We start from the raw sequence: 18930 nt of genomic DNA on the forward strand, positions 1-18930 counted from the left end.
AACACAGATAGGTATTACATTACAATGGGATAGGAAGGGGCTAGGAGTGGGAAGGAAGTAGCCATGATCTTAAGGTGTGAAAATGGGAACCCAAGGAAAACTATCCTGCTGACAGTGAGGTTTGAACCCACTATCTCCCGAATGCAATCTTACAGCTATGTGACCCAAACTGTGCAGCCACTCACTCGGTCAATCACAGCTTCTTTGATTACTGAACAAATTAGGAGGTAACTGTTCATCTCCACACGGCACAGGTTAACGCTATCAGCTACTGTCCTCTGACGCCCCAGTTTAATTTTCATTACTACCATAAATTTAAGTACACGTGGCTCACCTCGGTTGGGGGCGTGCCTGAAAAGAACCCCACCACCTCACGATGACACGAACTGATCTTTTACAAGTAAACTTAAAAACATTCAACGCTGGTGAGGACAGCACCAATGCAGCTAAGACTAGACCTGGACACTACCTAACTTAAAAACTGAGACTCTCCTTAGAGAAAAACAGTGCATAGTGTACATAGTGCACTGGCACTGCCGGTGGGTGTGCTATTTACCAACTGATGAGCCCAACTTAGCACACTGGGGAAAAACGCTAGCAACAAGGAATGAGTTAGCTGGAAAATTTATAATGTCCAATAACGGACCATTTATATTGGTATTATAAGCCAGGGTATGTCGAAAATAGTTAGATTTTTTGTCGCGCGTGAGTTTTACTGATAGCCTTTTGCAAAAGTTGGTGGATATGCTATGCAAAAAAAAAAAAAAACTTTAATATGGTACATATAATCTAACCGTACATGTTTCGAGACACTAAGTTTTCTTCATCAGTGAACAGAATTTCAAAAAAAAAAAAAATCTTGAGGACTTGGTCATCGCATGTTATAATAATTTAAGTGTACGAATAGTTACTGTTCAGTAGTTCTGCTTAGTTTATAATGGTTACATTTTAATGAATTGTAATTATTTACCAATCTTATCCTGTTACTGGTTAAGTGTAATACAGGGACATCACCCCCTAACTTTGCCAGGATAAATTATCTGTCTAGAAACAACATTTAATGTATCAACCAAGGTGGATTACTGCAAGTATCGCTACATATTTTCTTTTCCTTAAGTCAGTACGGAACAGATATGAGATTCTTAAGTTGCAATAGACAATGTGTATTTACATTATTCTTTTTTGAATGGTATTGACAAGGCGGACTCATATCATCTTCTGTTTTTCGGTGTAGTGAGATTGTTAGGGAAGTTGAGTCGGTCACCCATTGATTGTAACAAGGATGTCACAGTCTCCTCCTGCAACCAAAATCTGGTTTGGAATGAAATGGATCACCCTTGTCTCTATCATCGTGAAGATACTGGTGATAAATCCAGTTTAACGATATCACAGTATTTTGGGTACCGAGAATGAGAGGTTATATCTTTTACTCGTGACCGGAAAACTTTGGAGCGTAGTCATCACAACATTTTGGATGCACGCGAAATACAACTTATTCATGATGTTATGTCGATTTCGTAAGCCTTAAAGCCTTGGTTAGCTGCTTAACTGTTCGGTCACGACCGGTAAACTTTTCACTGGGGTAAAACGTCAAAAATTTCAAAACCGGGCTCTGTGTAACGAAAATTCTACTCTACTTATCCACGGTAAGTTATCTATTTTAACACAGTTAAGTTGTAATAGGTTTACGCACCCGGGCTTTGGAATTTTATTTGGTGTTGTTGTCTGGAATGGGTACGGCAATTTGAGGTGTTCATGACAACAAATTTCTGATTAGCTTGAAATAGGGGTGATAAAATGAGCAGATCAAGATTGGTTTGTAGAGTGTTTAATGATCTGATGATTTCATCCAAAAGGGTAACACCCAGGTAACAAACTGTTTCTCCTCTTTTTAGGCAGGTTATTTCATTACCAGGGGAAACTGCACTGTACCAATGGTGGCAATTTGTAAATCCTATTCATAATTTTTCCAACAATGATAATGTTTTCAGCGAAACCCGTTACAGTTATGGGGTTTTATTTAGGAAGGACCTGGAAGCCGTACTTGGAGGCTATGTTGTGCTCACTAAGGTCGTTCATGATAGTCTATATTGAGGATAAACAGTAGGTGATAATGGGGACTCCTTTGGCCAGCATAACTGAATTGGTCTTACGTCCCTGAGATGCACCCTGTGTGATGTTGCCGGTTCGAAGATCGTAACTACAGTAGATTCACGAGCTTGGCTCATCTTTCTGTCGATCCTTGGCAGTTGGCTTTGGCTCTTCACGGCTAAGCTCGCAATTGAATGTACACAGTTGGTTGGGCAATGGATTTCGGAAGGAAGAGCCTAAAGATGGATTTCTTATTCCAGTTGGTAAAGTTCTGGATAGAATAGCCAATAGCCAATTTGTAAAAAACTATAAGGAAGGCTAAAAGGACTATTCTTGAAAATTTTGGAAAGCAGAATTGAATGAATTCATTAATATTCACAAGGCCAGCCCCGTGGTGTAGGGGTAGCGTGTCTGCCTCTTACCCGGAGGCCCCGGGTTCGATTCCCGGCCAGGTCAGGGATTTTTACCTGGACCTGAGGGCTGGTTCGAGGTCCACTCAGGCTACGTGATTCGAATTGAGGAGCTATCTGACGGTGAGATAGCGGCCCCGGTCTAGAAAGCCAAGAATAACGGCCGAGAGGATTAGTCGTGCTGACCACACGACACCTCGTAATCTGCAGGCCTTGGGGCTGAGCAGCGGTCGCTTGGTAGGCCAAGGCCCTTCAAGGGCTGTAGTGCCAGGGGGTTTGGTTTGGTTTTTTTCATTAATATTCACAAACCCCAATTCCTTGTGTAAGTAATTGAAGAAATTGCCTGAAAGCACAGCTGTTGTGGGATTAGATTACTTTCTTATCACTGCCACTTCAGCGTGGAACACTAGATGGGCACAAGTGGAGGGGTGTGTCTGCATTCAGAAATCCAGGGTCTGATTGCTGAAAGGATGGGTGACGGTAGTGAATACTGGCGGAAATAAGGTCTTCACTAAAATTTTGATAGAAGGCCCTTGCAAAGGAGGAGGTGACAGAGACTGCAGCGGCTGGTTATACAGAACACTTAAGATCCCGATGTGTGTGGCTGGCCACAGGATACTGACCTGGAGTGTGGAAGCGTGGCAACAGTGTAATACACTGATACTCTTTGGATCTACTTTGTTCAAACTCTAGGTACTCTGAAAGATGTCAAACTTGTGGAAATATTTGGGTACAAAATATTACTTCCTCCTCAAAGAAAGAAAGAAAGAAAGAAAGAAAGAAAGAAAGAAAGAAAGAAAGAAAGAAAGAAAGAAAGAAAGAAAGAAAGAAGCGGATCCCACTGGTCCAGAAGTCTATCCAAACATCTGCCTAAAGATAACCACCTAGTACATACATATTTCAGAATTGTTTTTGCCTCTTTATTGTGCACGTTCTGAAATTTCTGATGGCGTTCATTCCATCTGACACTCTTCTCTAAGAAATAAAATATATCAACAAGAACCTCATCCATAAGTGGTATTCTTCCAGCACCATTTTCACCTGCTAGATTAATCAGGTGGCAAATGCAACCTATGACAGCAATACTTGGTTGAACTTCCTTCAGATCTGCTGAAACCCTATTCTTGTGTCCTATCATAACAGGAGCATTGTCGAATCAGAAAGCCACACATTTTGCAACTGGTATGTTATGAGAATTCAGCTGTGATAAACATCATGTTACCTATGTTTCGCCCTGTTGAGTCCCCGTCTAATGCTGGTATGGATAGCACAGTGCTCACTACCTTTCCCTGCGGAATATCATAGAATGTAACAACAATAGGATACAACCTGTCATTTGTATCCATCCGTTGCCAAAGAAAATGGTCCGTTCTGAAGGTACTTAATAACTTCAGATAATAATTTTTTACCATTTTATTTACAATGCATGTCGTTTTTGTGCGACCACAGCTGTATTTCTTTGCAACTTCTGATGTGTGAAACAACATCTTAAATAAAGCACCAGCATGATCAGCCGCACTTAACCCTTTGGCTTACCATTACTTGTGAAAGGAAATATTATCTTACATACCATTAATTTTTTAGTCATTTTAACATAAATTTGACTAATCACATACATAAGAATACACAGGGCAAAGTGAGCTTTTAGCTCGTTTACAGTAACAGGAAACCAATGTCTTTTTCAGCAAGTATTATTGGTTTCAAGTGAAGCAGATAAATTAGCCAGAAATGTAGAGGCATAAGCATTGGTTTCCTTAGTAACGTGATCCCAGAACTGTGGGGTTAGAAATTCATTCACTATGTCCAATTCTTTTGGATTATTTCCCAACCCTTTCCATACTATAGAGTGAATTTCAGAAACTGGTTTGCATATTACAGAAACAGGCAAACTGTCAACAAGATCACAATTCCAAGTATCATTTTACTAGACTTCTCACCCGCTCTTGTTGCATTCTGGTTTTGTCACGTAGTTTCAATTGGCACTATCACCTCGGAACTGAAATCGGAATCATTTTCATGACTGTCAGTTGAAGAAGAAGTATTTTCACTCTCCAGAGAATCAATTCCACTTTCAACATCACTATGTTCAAGCCAGTTACGAATAATCTCATCCATGCCGCGCTTGGATGTTGCCATGATTGTTTATGAGCGGCAAACTGAGGTTTTTTTTATTTTCCGTATTTCAGCTCAGAGTTACTTACACAGAGAAAATAGCTTCAGGTATCATCTGACATCAATTGGGTAGGCTGCAAAACAAACAGAATAAATCTCTCTGACCAGCTAACCGCGATAATGAACTTGTAAATGTTCTGTGCACCAGGACGGAAGTGTCCATCAAAATATGTTACCGCCTTACGATCGCAGGACAGAAGGTTCCATCAAAGTATGGCAATGGGTTTTAAGGGCACATTGTGTTCCACCAAAAAGGAAGTAAACAGACACTCGGCCCTAACTGTCAACGTTTCCAGACTTGGCAAACAAGGTGTTTGTTATCTTGTTATTTTCCTTTGATTTAACGTAACTTTGGCGTAGAGATGTGGCGACCCCATCACCCATTGGGAAAACACTGCAGTCAACCTCCCAAGTATTGGTGGGTAAACCATAGCTAGCTGGGTTTGGAGGAAATGACAACCCAAAACCATGAACATCTTCGGTCACAATTAGATTGGGCAGCTTCTTGCCTGTGTGGAAAGTAACGGGATACTACCACATATTTCCCAGGAAACACATGGTATGGCTCCTTGTGTAAATTATTCCAGAAGTAAAACTTTCCCATAATCGGATCTCCGAGAGGGGATAACAATGAGACAAACCAAAGATAAGTTGAAGGAAGATGAAAAAGGAATTTCAAAGCAGGTTAGGAAGAAGGAAGAGAAGATAAGGATTGGAACATGGAATGTCCTAACACTGCTACAAGGTGGCAAGCTGGAAAATGCAAACAGGAGATGAAAAAAATCGACTGGACGTCTCAGGAATGTGTGAAGTAAGATGGAGAAGTTGTGGTGAGGTAGAAAGTGGAGACTACAGGTTGTTTTATTCAGGAAATGAAACTGGTGGTAGTAATGGCGTGGCACTTATGATAGGAAAACGGCTGAAGAACAAAATATTGAAGGTGGACTATATAGATGATAAATTGATGATGATTAGATTAAAGGGTGACAAGAAGGATCTTGTTCTAATACAAGTTTACATGGCAACAAGCCAACACAAGGATGAGGAACTAGAAGAGTACTATGAAAAGATCGAAGAACTTACGGTAAAGGAGAAGAGAAGTGTTTGCATTATTGTAATGGGGGATTGTAATGCAGTGGTTGGTGAAGGAAGAAAAGACGATGTAGTTGGAAAATTTGGACTGGGTACAAGAAACAACAGGGGTGAAATGTTGGTTAATTTCTGCAAAGAAAACTCACTTGGGATTGAGAACTTTGTTCGAACATCACAAGAGACGGCTTTACACCTGGACATCCACGTTGAATGGTGAGAGGTATCAAACTGATTATATCAGGATACAGAACAGGTACAGAAACTGTCTAGAGAATGCAAAAACATATCCCGGTGCAGATATAAATTCAGACCACAATTTGATGGTGGGAGATTTGCACGTGTGGTTAAAAAAAGTGAGAAAGGGTAAACCAAAAGAAAATTTTGACCTAGAAATTCTAAAGGGAAAAGGTAAAGACAAGGAGCTGGAAGACATATTTATGTCAAAATGGAATAGAGGTTCTAATGAAGAATGCAAATGAGACATGGAAGAGGATGAGAGAAAACCTCACAGATTCTGCAGCAGAAGTAGTTTGGAAAAGGACATCTGCAAGAATAAGGAAATGATGATGATGATGATGATGATGATGATGATGATGATGCTGATGCTTGCCCTGCTGGTACGAAATGAGACTAAATGATTAAAATCCCCAAAACATCCACCGACCAGAATACAAAACGTGAATGGATATGAATTTGAAACGATCAGTGGAACCGACCCACAGTGCCTCATATGCACAAAAGCTGGCATAGAACAATAGTATTACTGACTAAGGGACTTCTTCTATAGCACAATACTGAATCGATGATACTTGTAGTCGAAAGGGGTCCAAAATCCAAATCAGTGGCCCCTCACAATGGTACTTATCGCTAGAAAAGTAGAACCATGGTATTTGTCATGTTGCGGTACTAATCAAGAGTAGCGTAGACTCGCGACATTCCACACATTATGGCACTACTTACAGGTAATGAAATTTGCATATGTATTATAGACCTATGCTGTTTCGCACATTGCGGCTCCATTTACAGGCAATGCAAACCTACGGTGTTCATCACATAAGGGTACTAACCACAGAGACTCTTACTATTCCATGGTGTTCCTCATATAGTGGATACTAATCAAAGGCAAGCCAGAACCATGGGTTCCCACATCCCATGGTGTCGCTCATATAGTGCTACTAATCACAAACCTATTTGGTACCCAACATAGTGGTACTACACGCAAGTAAAAGCGATCCATGGTGTTCCCTGCGTGGTGGCACTAATCACAAGTAGTTTCATGGTTCTAATGTGATCATCCCTTGGTTGCGCCTTTTAGTCGCCTCTTACGACAGGCATGGTGGGTGAATTCTTCGTTTGCACCCCCTCCACCCATAGGGGGTCGTGTGTTTGGTCTGCGAGAGATATTTTATTTCCCTCAAGTCCGCCAGCAAGCTGGTTAGGACCCCCTTATCCGCCACTGCTGATTCAGTATCTTGATATGACTCTTCTCTCTCCATTGTTACAGTTACTGTATCTCCGTTCAGCACCCTCGAAGTAGGCCAGTAGTTCTTCCCTGATTTCTCTCTCATCCCGTGCCGAAGTTTCACTGTCTCGTTCTATTACACTTACAGCCTCTTGATAACTTCTCCTGCTCCTCACTAGTTTAAACAGTAATTTGCTGTTTCCTCTACTGTCCTCTGTCAGTTTGTCAACAAATTCATTCCATTCCTTTCAACAAATTTGCTCCATTCCTCCTCTCAGTACATTCTTAACAGCACACACTATATTTCTTGGAGTCTTAGGATTTCTTGAACATTGTATTTTCTTTGTCTAGTCTCTTCTTTATCTGGTTTCTTTCTTTCTTTCACAGCTAATCGTATTCAAGCACTCCACCACTACGTTATCTTCTGTCTCTTGACTAAACTTGTAATTCCACATAGGTTTCTTGCTTCTCCACACAAATGTTTCTTTGAAAGTCCTCCCCTCTTTCTCAGCGTTAGTTTCTTCACCCTTTGGCAGGCTTTGTTGGATTCTTATCTTGTATTTTTCCTTTATTTTTACTTCATCCAACTTCCACATTGTGTTTACCACAGGTGTTTTTTAATTTTTTAATATTCATTCAAAGTTCATGAAGATTACAACCTACAGTCTTCCACAATATCACTAGGGATGACCATGACTTCGTCCTTGTTTGCAATATTCTGTACCTGCCATCCCAGCCCAATAATGACTGTCTACTCCAACTTGTGCATAATGATCTCCAAAAATAACATTTTTCTCGTTAATTACATCTGAGAAGACTCCTTGTCCTCTTCACTGCAGCCCACTTGTATGACCGTGTATTTAGTGGTCTCCAGCTGTGTGGACACTTGAGATTCTACCATTCTTACAGGAAAATTCACCTACAGCAGCAAAATCTTTTCCGATTATGAATCCAATGCCACGCTTGGCCTCCTAAGCCTGTCCACTCCAGTACAATTTGTATCCTTTCCTATGAGTTCTACCTGCTTTCCCTTTCCACTTATGGCCAGTTTCTAGAATGACAGTTTTTTTTCTTTTCTTTTGCTAGTTGCTTTACGTTGCACCGACACAGATAGGTCTTATGGCTGCCATGAGACAGGAAAGGCCTAGGAATGGGAGGAAGCGGCCGTGGCCTTACTTAAGGTACAGCCCCAGCACTTGCTTGGTGTGAAAATGGGAAACCATGGAAAACCATCTTCAGGCTGCCGACAGTTGGGTTCGAACCCACTATCTCCCGGATGCGAGCTCACAGCTGTGCGCTCCCAACTTCACGGCCAACTTGCCCGGTAGGAAGGACTTATCTGTAGATGCATAGTTATCAGCGACTTAACATGATATGTTTTAACCCAATGAGCAGTACTGCCGTCTAATTGCGATCTCGAATTTTGCACCTGAACAGTACTGCCATCTATTCAAGTTCCATGTTGAATGTTTGAAATTGTTTTGTGACATTGTACTGGCAGGTTTTTAGAACAAAGTTGGAGGGTGTTTGACATGTTCAGTGAACATTATTCCGTGTTTTATCACATCTCATATGATCTGAGATGAAATTCTGTTGAAGAATCCGTAGTTACATAACCTTAATTCTTACGCGATTGTGCTAAAAATTACGACAACACCCGGGAACTGTTTTATATTGTCGTTTCCGTTGAGTGAATTGCATGACTATTCCTTGACAATACACATTATTTTTCTTTTCCCCCATCTCTGGTTTCCATAGAAACAACCACTCTCTGATAGTAAACAAATACACGTCGTAATGGCGGGATCAGATCGAGGATGAGAGTTTGCTCCACAAGATATAAGCAATATTTTAACTAACGAGGGGTCTGACGAAATTGATACTTATGACAGTGATAGCATTGTGTCCAATGAGAATGAAATTGGTTATTCCTCGGAAGACGACAACATGGAAATTGAGGACGAAGTGTAACGCTCCGCTGTCACAACGAAGGCTAAGCTGTCACATGCTCAAACCGAAGGAAGGAAGGAAGGAAGGAAGGAAGGAAGGAAGGAAGGAAGGAAGGAAGGAAGGAAGGAAGGAAGGAAGGAAGGAAGGAAGGAAGGAAGGAAGGAAGTGGAGTTCTGTAGGCAGGTTTCTTCCTACGCTTTCTGCTCATTTTGATCCATCAAAATCAGGGATTAGCGACAACCATCATTTGAATGATAATGACAATAATTCAAGATTTGAAGTGTCGATTTTCAAGGAAGTTGTTGATCGTAATATTATGATCTTCATAATGTCAAAAATGAACAAGTACTACTCTTTGGGTGGCGTGCACCATCTTGGAGTAAATTACTACGGAAGTAGCATTTACTAAAGAAGTCCATACTAAAGAAGTAAATTACTACGGGAGTTATTTACTCCGGAAGTAACGTCGGAGAGTTGAAGTACAATTTACTCTTTTAGTTACTACTATAGAAGTAGCGTTCGTTACTCGCGGAGTAGTGTTGTGTTCGTGTATCTTCTTTAAAGAAATGTAAATGGATAAGGTTATGGTGCGATAGAAAACGGGGCAAAAACGAAATTCATGGAAAGCCGTGACAGAAGAATTCAATGCTTCGAGTGACGGAAAACGCAGTGAAGAGCAAGTTAAGATTCTGTGGAAGTGGGAAGGAGGAAGCGAAGGCGGAAGCAAAGCAGAAAGTCATGGACACGCGGGAAAAATAAAAACTGATGGTGGTTTCTTCATACAGATTGCCTACATCCACAGTGAAATTTTCCCATTTTTCACACCAGGCAAATGCTGGGTCCGTAATTTAAGGCCACGGCCGCTTTCCAATCTCTAGGCCTTTCCTACCCTAACGTTGCCATAAGACCTATCTGTGCCGGTGCGATGTTAAGCAATTTGAAAAAAAAAAAAAAAAAGATAAATACCTCTTCCGATTTCTGAAAAGTTCACCGTTGTCACCGAGCGGGCAAAAAATGGGAATATGCGTGCAGTCACAGTCAGTTGCTCCCACGGTGTGTGGAAACCTGCCAATGTGAAGAATATCCTTTTATTTTCCGAACAATAATCATCATTTGCAGGCATACCTCCCTCTCAGCCTCAACTACTGCTTTAACCACGCGATGAAAGATACAGCCAGCCGTTGTGCGCTAAACGTTAATTAGATCACTGGCAACTGTACTGAAATGTTCCGGTACGAAACACTCGTAGGGTACACAGCAACTGTAATTTGAGGGATACAACAAGATTAAGACAGGAATTCAGCTGTAAGTGATCTCCAAGTAGATTTAGAAGGGAAGTAAAGGATTCCTTCCTAAGACCAAAAACGTTCCAGAAACACTCCGTGAGCACATTATACGGCTCTCGCCTTTCACGCACTCTAGCCCTATGCACTATTACATTTCCCGTTGTTTTCTGCGTTGAGATCATCAATATAATATAAGTAATCCATAAACACGTTTGAAATGTATTTCCTCTCATATACGGCACGATATTATCATTAGTCAACAAGTCTAAACTTAGCTTACTCCATGCACGACGTGAGAGTAAATTCTAACCTATGTTCGTGCGTTATTTACTTCTTTAGTAATATACTACAAGATGGTGCTCTCAACATTTTACTCTTGTAGTAATATAGTCCAGGAGTATCTGAAAGGACTAAAATACTTCGGAAGTAATTTACCCTCGTATGGAAGTCGCCGAATGCTGACTTCAGGAGTACTTTACTACAGAAGTAGAACTTACTCTTGGTTGGTGCACGCCACTCTTTATGTTTTCCTGGCAACTGTTTTGTTTTGTTTATTGTTTATTGTTTGATACGGAAGTTGAAAACGATGAAAAACTCTACTGTCTGGGTCAGTACCATACCCTAAAGATATTTTGATGGGTGAAACTGTTTTAAAATAAAGTCCATGTATTGTAAATGGTACAAACGTGATCACATACAGAGAGTAATTATATTTTTGTCAATTTTACTTTTCCTTTCAATATTTTAAGAAAAAATATTTTCTACACCACTGATTTCAATTAAATTGAAGGTATCAGTTATGTACCGTATAAATTATGGAAATTTATTAATGGAGAAAACTTAGAATTAAAATAACTTAAAATTAAGAATTCAAAATTTTCAAGAAAAACTCACTCCTGGTGGCCTGTGAGTGTCAGCAAAAACCCTCTGATCAAAAGGTTAAAAGAGTTTCTGAAACAAGAGTTATCGGCTTCATTCACAGTTATCTGCACAACGACTGGTAACTGCAGCTAGTGCTGAAGTTACCTCTATATTAAAACTGATTCCAACAAACCTCTATATTAAAAGTGATTCCAACAAATACCGCTATGAGGCGCCACTCCATACTGTTTCGTACAAGATCTTATATTAGTTTCGTAAACATTAATAAGTGATATTGAACCGGTTATAATACATTTACAGTCACTCATTGTAATTTTAACATGCTTGGGTGTGCTGGAGCCTACAATATTTCGGTCAGTACGTTTCTTCCACGTTATCACTGGCTTTAGTCACTGATTCCATTTGTATGGTGTCATCTGTCCCAACTGTTTCAGTTACAAACTCCTCGGAACATGACGCCTCTACTGTAGATATATCTTCCAATACGGGAAATGAATAGTCAAATAAAATAAAACTCAAATAAAAATGATTTTCACCAGGCACAAATTGATCATTCTGTGCAGTTTTAATATAAAAACCTCTATAGTCAGGTTTTGAATCACGAGTCCCACTAACAGTGAACACCCAATCTAAAATTATGGAGAATTTACCATTAATATTTACATTTGTAAAAAACAATAAATATCTTAGGTACCGGTATGCATTTAATATAAGCCTGCTGAATAATAAATACCAATTTTTCATTACTTTTTTAAATGTTATATCCTTTTTACGGGTGACGTGAGGTCTTAGACTACCAATAAGCATAAAACATCCGAACATCTTTAATTAAAAATCTTGCAGGGAACTGTAGTTTATGTTACCTTCTTATCTGTGTCAACACACTTCACAACCTGGGTCAGGGTTAGCTCGCTACGTTCGACTGAAATTCTCAAGTGGACTTTACGTCAGCAGATACGAGAGTACTTTTGTCAATGCATGTTGTGTGGTCAGTGTAAGTAAAACATTAGGGTACCACTAATGAAAAATGTAGTGATATGCCTATTTTCTTTTGGCTATTGGAGATCACAGTTTGTAACGCTTTCATGCTGTTCAAGTTGTGCCATGAAAGACCGGGAAAAAATGGAATTCTTGAAGAGTTTGGCATCTGATCAGGCGAAATTACATATTAAATGAGCAAAGTTCCCAGAGAGATACAAGCAGGAATAAGTAACATTTTGCACACTAGACTCGGCGCCGAGATATGGAAGAAAACCGAAGAAACGGCAATCTTGCTGTACATGTCCAGCATCCATGAAGAGAAAAACAGTATATGGGTATTTTAAGTGGGAGTTACCGGATCGTTTACTGTCAAAAAAATCTGCAACCGCTGCAGCAAGGACGAATGGATATTGCACCATCAGTGAAGAACTTCAGTGCCGGAATGATAGATTCCAAAGTGTGCTGCAAGTTTTCATTTATATCATTACCTTTATTTATGCTTGTTGTGTTCTGGAACACTGAAAAGTGATCTGTTTAGAAATTGCGGTGTATTTGTATAATTTTACAGGCGACAATGACCAAAGTGAAATTTAAGATGATGTCCGCGTACTGTTAATAAGAAAGAAGGGGGAATACATCTAATTTTTGCATTATTAGACTGTACACAAAGTCATAGAGAGATTATTACATGCTGAATCAGATTGACTGAGATGATTGTGTACACGTTTGCCAACCAGTTTTCATTATAGAAAATTTCTGCTAGTAAAACTGGATATCACCAAAATAACCTTAAAAACATTTGCGTATAGACATCTATTGGAGGACGAGAGATACTAAACACGACAATAAGTGTACGGTTTACCGGGCGAGTTGGCCGTGCGCGTAGAGGCGCGCGGCTGTGAGCTTGCATCCGGGAGATAGTAGGTTCGAATCCCACTATCGGCAGCCCTGAAAATGGTTTTCCGTGGTTTCCCATTTTCACACTAGGCAAATGCTGGGGCTGTACCTTAATTAAGGCCACGGCCGCTTCCTTCCAACTCCTAGGCCTTTCCTATCCCATCGTCGCCATAAGACCTATCTGTGTCGGTGCTACGTAAATCCCCTAGCAAAAAAAAAAAAAAAAAAAGTGTACGGTTTATTATTAGGGCTTATAAATCTGAATTTAAATTTCCGGAAACTCATTGCTATTGGCTTTACGTCCCACCGACACAGATAGGACTTACGATAACGATGGGACTGGAAAGGGCTAGGACTGGGAAGGAAGCGGCCGTGGCCTTAAGATATAGCCCCAGCATTTGTCTGGTGTAAAAATAGGAAAACACGGAAAACCATCTTCAGAGCTGCCGACAGGGGGGGTTCGAACCCACCATCTCCCGAATACTGGATACTGGCCGCACTTAAGCTATCGAGCTCTGTACTCGTTAAAGTTAACAGCACAGTTAAAGTTACAAGCGCATTTAGGTAACGCATAGGTAACTGTAGTGTACCAGAAACTGGCCATTAGCCTTGCTTGGTCCTAGTATTGATATTTTTTCTGGCCATTGTGTCACAGAGTTGTTTTTCTGGTTAGTGACAATGATCATAGTACTAGTTCCCATTTCTCTCTTCTTAGAGGCCTGCTCAGATCCATGTAGGCTGTCATACCTGACAGGCTTCCCTCTATTTATTAGTACAGTGGAACCTCGATTCTCCGTTTTTCGAGGGACCACGAAGAAAGAAAAAAAAAAGTACAACACGGCAAAACTGAAAATCCGGGAACGAATGAACCATCAACAATTTGGCTAAACACCGCACAAATGAAATATGCATACTTATAATCTTACAAACGCCCCTAAACCAAACCAAACTAGAGCCCCAATAGGCCTTCCGCCTACCAAGCGACCGCGGTCCGAAGGCCTGCAGATACGAGATGACGCAGGGTCAGTGTGACGAATCCTCTCGGCCGTTATTCCTACCTCTCTAGACCAGAGTCGCCATATCACCATTAAATACCCCGTCAATTAAAGGTAATCGTAGAATGACTGAACCTGGAATCAGCCCTCATATCCAGGTAAAAATGCCTGACCTGGCCAGTAATCGAACTCGGGCCCTCCGGGTGAGAGGCAGACAAGTTAGACCGCGGGGCTGGCCTCAAACGTTAATTACAGGTACGCGACTTTAAGATCTCGAAACTTAACATTCAGTTTAACCAGGGAATCTTTGTCAGTTTCCTCTGAAAACTTCGTCATATTCTTTTGTAAACTTCTTTCAGTTAAGCAACTTTGATCAGCCAAACTCTTCGAAAAATCTAACACCCATAACGCCGAGCCAAACAACAATCGACCACAAGTAGTTTTTCATTCTCTAATCTAATAGATTACAGCATATTAGATACAAAAGCGTCCAACATAATGGCAAAATCCTTTTTTTTTTTAATCTTCCATTTAATCTGGTCACCGGAATACTGTCCTAGTCAGTTTATGGAAATCCTGTACCGCGTAAATTAGGCCTAGGCTACATAGACTTTTAAAGGTTATGTTGAACGCGAGAATATGGTTTTGAAATTATCAATCCTCAAGTTCTCGAATGCATTATATTTAGATCTTCCCGTCACTAATCACAATCAAATGGAAAGAGAAAAAAATATCATCAACACTTCCGAAATTACGATTATTTGCGACCTTGAACTCAGCTGGAAAGCGTGCTCGCAGTGCAAGTCGGAACGAGTGCGAGATACAAAGTTTTTTAATGTAACGAGCGCACATAAAACGACTGCGGCTTTTATAACATTTTAACACAAAAACGTGAAATTCCCAGTCTTATATTAGGACCAAAACAGTAACAGGCAATCCCAAAACCTCCCATAGCTTTACGTACTGTGCAAAGTGCAAAATCTGTTCTGGTCTCGATAACATAATCGTATACGATAATACCAAATTTGTGTTACATAAGAAGGAGCAGTTTCGATTCCTGCCTGAAAATCCAGAGACTATACAGTGCCATGAGGGAAATGCGAAAAAATGTTCGGAGATACACTCGAAAAAAGTAAAAAATAAACATCTAACCCTGGACATAATGTAGAAGTTTTGCAAGTATGAACATTTCAAATAGAGCTGTCGAAATGTGCTCTATCTCCTTCCAAGTGTCGAAGGCACCCTCTGCTTTAGGATTTCAGAGGATTCTCTAAACAATACTACCCGAATGCGATGCTAAGATGATCCCTTATGCAAGTTTACCGCCAATCGCTTTTCCAGTACGGTACAGTACTTCTTCAAATTACCACAGCGACGGGACATCAACACCAAGATCCGTGCCGTAACCATCCTTTCGTAAAATACAGTTTCTTGGAAAACGCGTGATCGAGGATTTAGCGTTGATGGGACTGAAATTTCTGGACGGTTGATCCGGGAAATCATTTCTTCGAGGAATGGATAATGCAGGATTTTTACAACGTGATTTTATTAGGATGCTCGCGGGACCACGTAATTTGAACGAATGTTACGGGAAAACGTAGTTTCCGGGAACGTATAATCGAGGTTCTACTGTCTTTTTATTGTGAGGCTCATTCGATAAGCAGGTTGAATGACACTACCAATGGCTTGTTAGACCTACCGTGGGTCCTTACGTTGTTTTTGTTTTGCGTCAGGTAGTCAGCACCTGACAAGCCTTTCCTCTTGTTAGCAAAATTTTATGGTTTGCCCGCTAATTCTTGGGAGATTTATTGCAGTGATTGTATGGCTCATTACATAATTACAAAATAATTACATATATACAATCAGAAAAATGTTCAACAATCAGACAGCTATGTCGTAGGACTTGATCCATGTAATGGGCTCACCTTCTGCTGTATGCAAGACCAGTGTCCACCAGGAACCCAACTTGTACTTGTACTTTAGATCCTTGCCCATTCATTGACAAGTATGGTATCAGTTCAGATGTGCCCGTATCAGTTTTGGTTGATGGAAACCAGGCAGATGGATTGCCGATTGATTCAGAATTACGTGGCTTATCCTCCAGTAATTCTAGAGTCCATTCCACCTTGGGGCTAAACCCACTCACCAGCAGGGGTGGTGCTTCTTCATACACCGGCTGGTCTTCTGTACCTAAGACAATTTGCAGGTGAAAACCGAAGCTGGGTATGCAGTGGGATTGAATCATCGTCAGAGACTTTTCACCAATCTTCCAAAACTGTTACTTTCCTGCACATGTGGGGAGACAGATGTTTGAGAGAAACAGAAGCCAATTCAGTGCAGTAGATCTTATTGTGCCAATGACAGCCCTCATGGTTGCCTTTAACTGCACATCAACCTTACTGATCTGACAGCTGCCAATCCAAGCAGGCGAACACGATCAAGGGTTACTCAACGAAGCTCTGATGTGTCTACGAGTTTCCTGACAAGGTTTACTGGAGACTGTATTTTATGTGCAGTGTCTGTTAGGTGGTTTTGGAATGTTAAAACTTCATGGTGCCATAAGAGACTGGATGGATAGAAACAGCACACTTCTGTTTTTGAGATGTTGGGCCATTTCATGAAAATTCCTGAAGCTTGGTAAGGCTAGATGTTAGACTGTCCTTACATTCGTTCCAATTCTTCCAGAACTTTGGCCACTATGTCGAAGTAGAACACTGAACAGCATGAGTGGCCTAATATTTATCTTTTGGCCAAATCATACAAGCAATTTCAGAACAAGACTAGAAACATGAGATGGAAGAATCAAAGAAAGTATAACAAAGAGGAGCTGCATCGGTAGCCTACAGACAAAAGGAACAAAGTTGAATAAACATTCTTTATGAAACAACAAACTGAATAAACATTGATGAACAGGGACAAAAAACAAAATTAACCAATTTAAACCCAGGGGACTCTCAGAAACAAAGGAGTGATCTGCTGGAGTATTCTGTTCTAAGAGATTGAACGATTTAGCATAGCTAACTTGAAAACCTGCCAAGTAGGATTATAACAATGGGCAGAATAGCTTCAGGGTGTCAAGGTCTAAGGCAAATACAAACATGGATTAGATAATTTTAAAATGTGTTCAGTGTTTGGAAGAAAATTTTTCCAAAGAAATGACAATGAGGCATTGAGGCATGTGGCCTAGTCACTACCCAGCCAGTGTCTTGTCACATACAGCTGGTTACTGCTCATTAGATTTTTAATAAAGTTTCCTTATAACATTGAACAAGTGAATCTGTTAGCATTTTGCAGTGTCAGTACGTGTACAATATTTGCAAATGTATCCTATATTGCTAATGCCGATGATGAATCCACGGCATTAGAGGTGAGCGCTTTTCCTCTTTCTGCATTTAGAAAACTAGGAATTTATCTAAATATTAGGGTTTAGTAACAACAACAAAATTTTAAGCTACGCCATCAGGAGTCCTAATAAAACGATGGAGAAATACTGCTGCACGAAAACATTATACAAAAGTTCAAAAAATATTTCAATATTGTTTATAAAAAATTACTTGTGTACATTCTGATTTGATATATTGATTCAGTAAATCTATATATCTATATATATAAAATAAGAGTTTTGTCTGTACATTGCTCAGAATTTGAAAATAATGGTATTTCTGTACCGGTCATGTCCATAGTAACAAGAAAATGTACTTTTTACTTTTCCGTAATTTCTGTCTGTCTGTCTGTATGTATGTACACGCATCACGAGAAAACGGTTGAAGAGAATTTAATGAAAATCGATATGTGAAGTCGGGGGATGAGCCTCTACAATCTAGGCTATAAATCATTTTACTCACGCTGAGTGAAATGGTAGTTTAGGGGAAGGCCTAAAATTGAATTCTCAACTATTTATGTTATTAGTGGTCGTATTTTAAAGAAAATGGGTATGCAAAGTTAGGGAATAAGTTGCTACAATCTAGGCTATCAATAATTGTATTCACACTGAGAAAAATGGTAGTTTAGGGGAAGGCCTAAAATTTAATTCTCAAGTATTGTTATTATTAGTAGTCCTATCTTGATGAAAATCGGTATGCAAAGTCAGGAAATAAGTCGCTATAGTCTAGGCTGTAAATTATTTTATTCACGCTGAGTGAAATGGTAGTTTAGGGGAAGGTCTAAAATGTAATTCTCAAATATTTATTAGAGGTGTAATCGATGAATGCTACATAACTAAGGTTATATAGTATTAAATTTCCTATTATCCACGTCTTATACATTGTTACCGTACTGGCTTTGATCACAAACATGTTCATGAATTTGGATTTTTGTTACTAAGTCCATATCAGCGCCGAGTAACGAGAAAACAGGTAAACAGTATTTAATGGAAATCGCTATGTAAGTCGGAGAATAAGAAACTACATTTTACGGTATAAAATATTTTACAAATCACAGAGTCGAAAGAAAACTAAATGTGAAGGCCTACAATATAGATAGCTCCTAACATTGATCAACAATAACATTACATTGACCATTGTTTGTCGTGATGTGCTTTGTCTTCTGTTGCCCCTCATCTCCGGTAGCTAGGACTACTGCTGCGTACAGAGTATTTTTTATTTGATTTACGTCGCACCGACATAGATAGGTTTTATGGCGACGATGGGATAGGAAAGGGCTAGGAGTGCCTTAGGCCTTAATTAAGGTACAGGCCCAGCATTTGATTGGTG

General features: G+C 40.0%; 1 protein-coding gene across 2 annotated transcripts in view; it reads right to left on the reverse strand.

Annotated features, from left to right (window-relative positions):
* LOC136883282 (serine-rich adhesin for platelets) overlaps window positions 1–18930 on the reverse strand; it is a 314874-nt gene that overhangs the window by 220092 nt on the left and 75852 nt on the right. The window lies entirely within an intron of this gene.

Source organism: Anabrus simplex, chromosome 11 (assembly GCF_040414725.1).
Source record: "Anabrus simplex isolate iqAnaSimp1 chromosome 11, ASM4041472v1, whole genome shotgun sequence".
Taxonomy (NCBI): domain Eukaryota; kingdom Metazoa; phylum Arthropoda; class Insecta; order Orthoptera; family Tettigoniidae; genus Anabrus; species Anabrus simplex.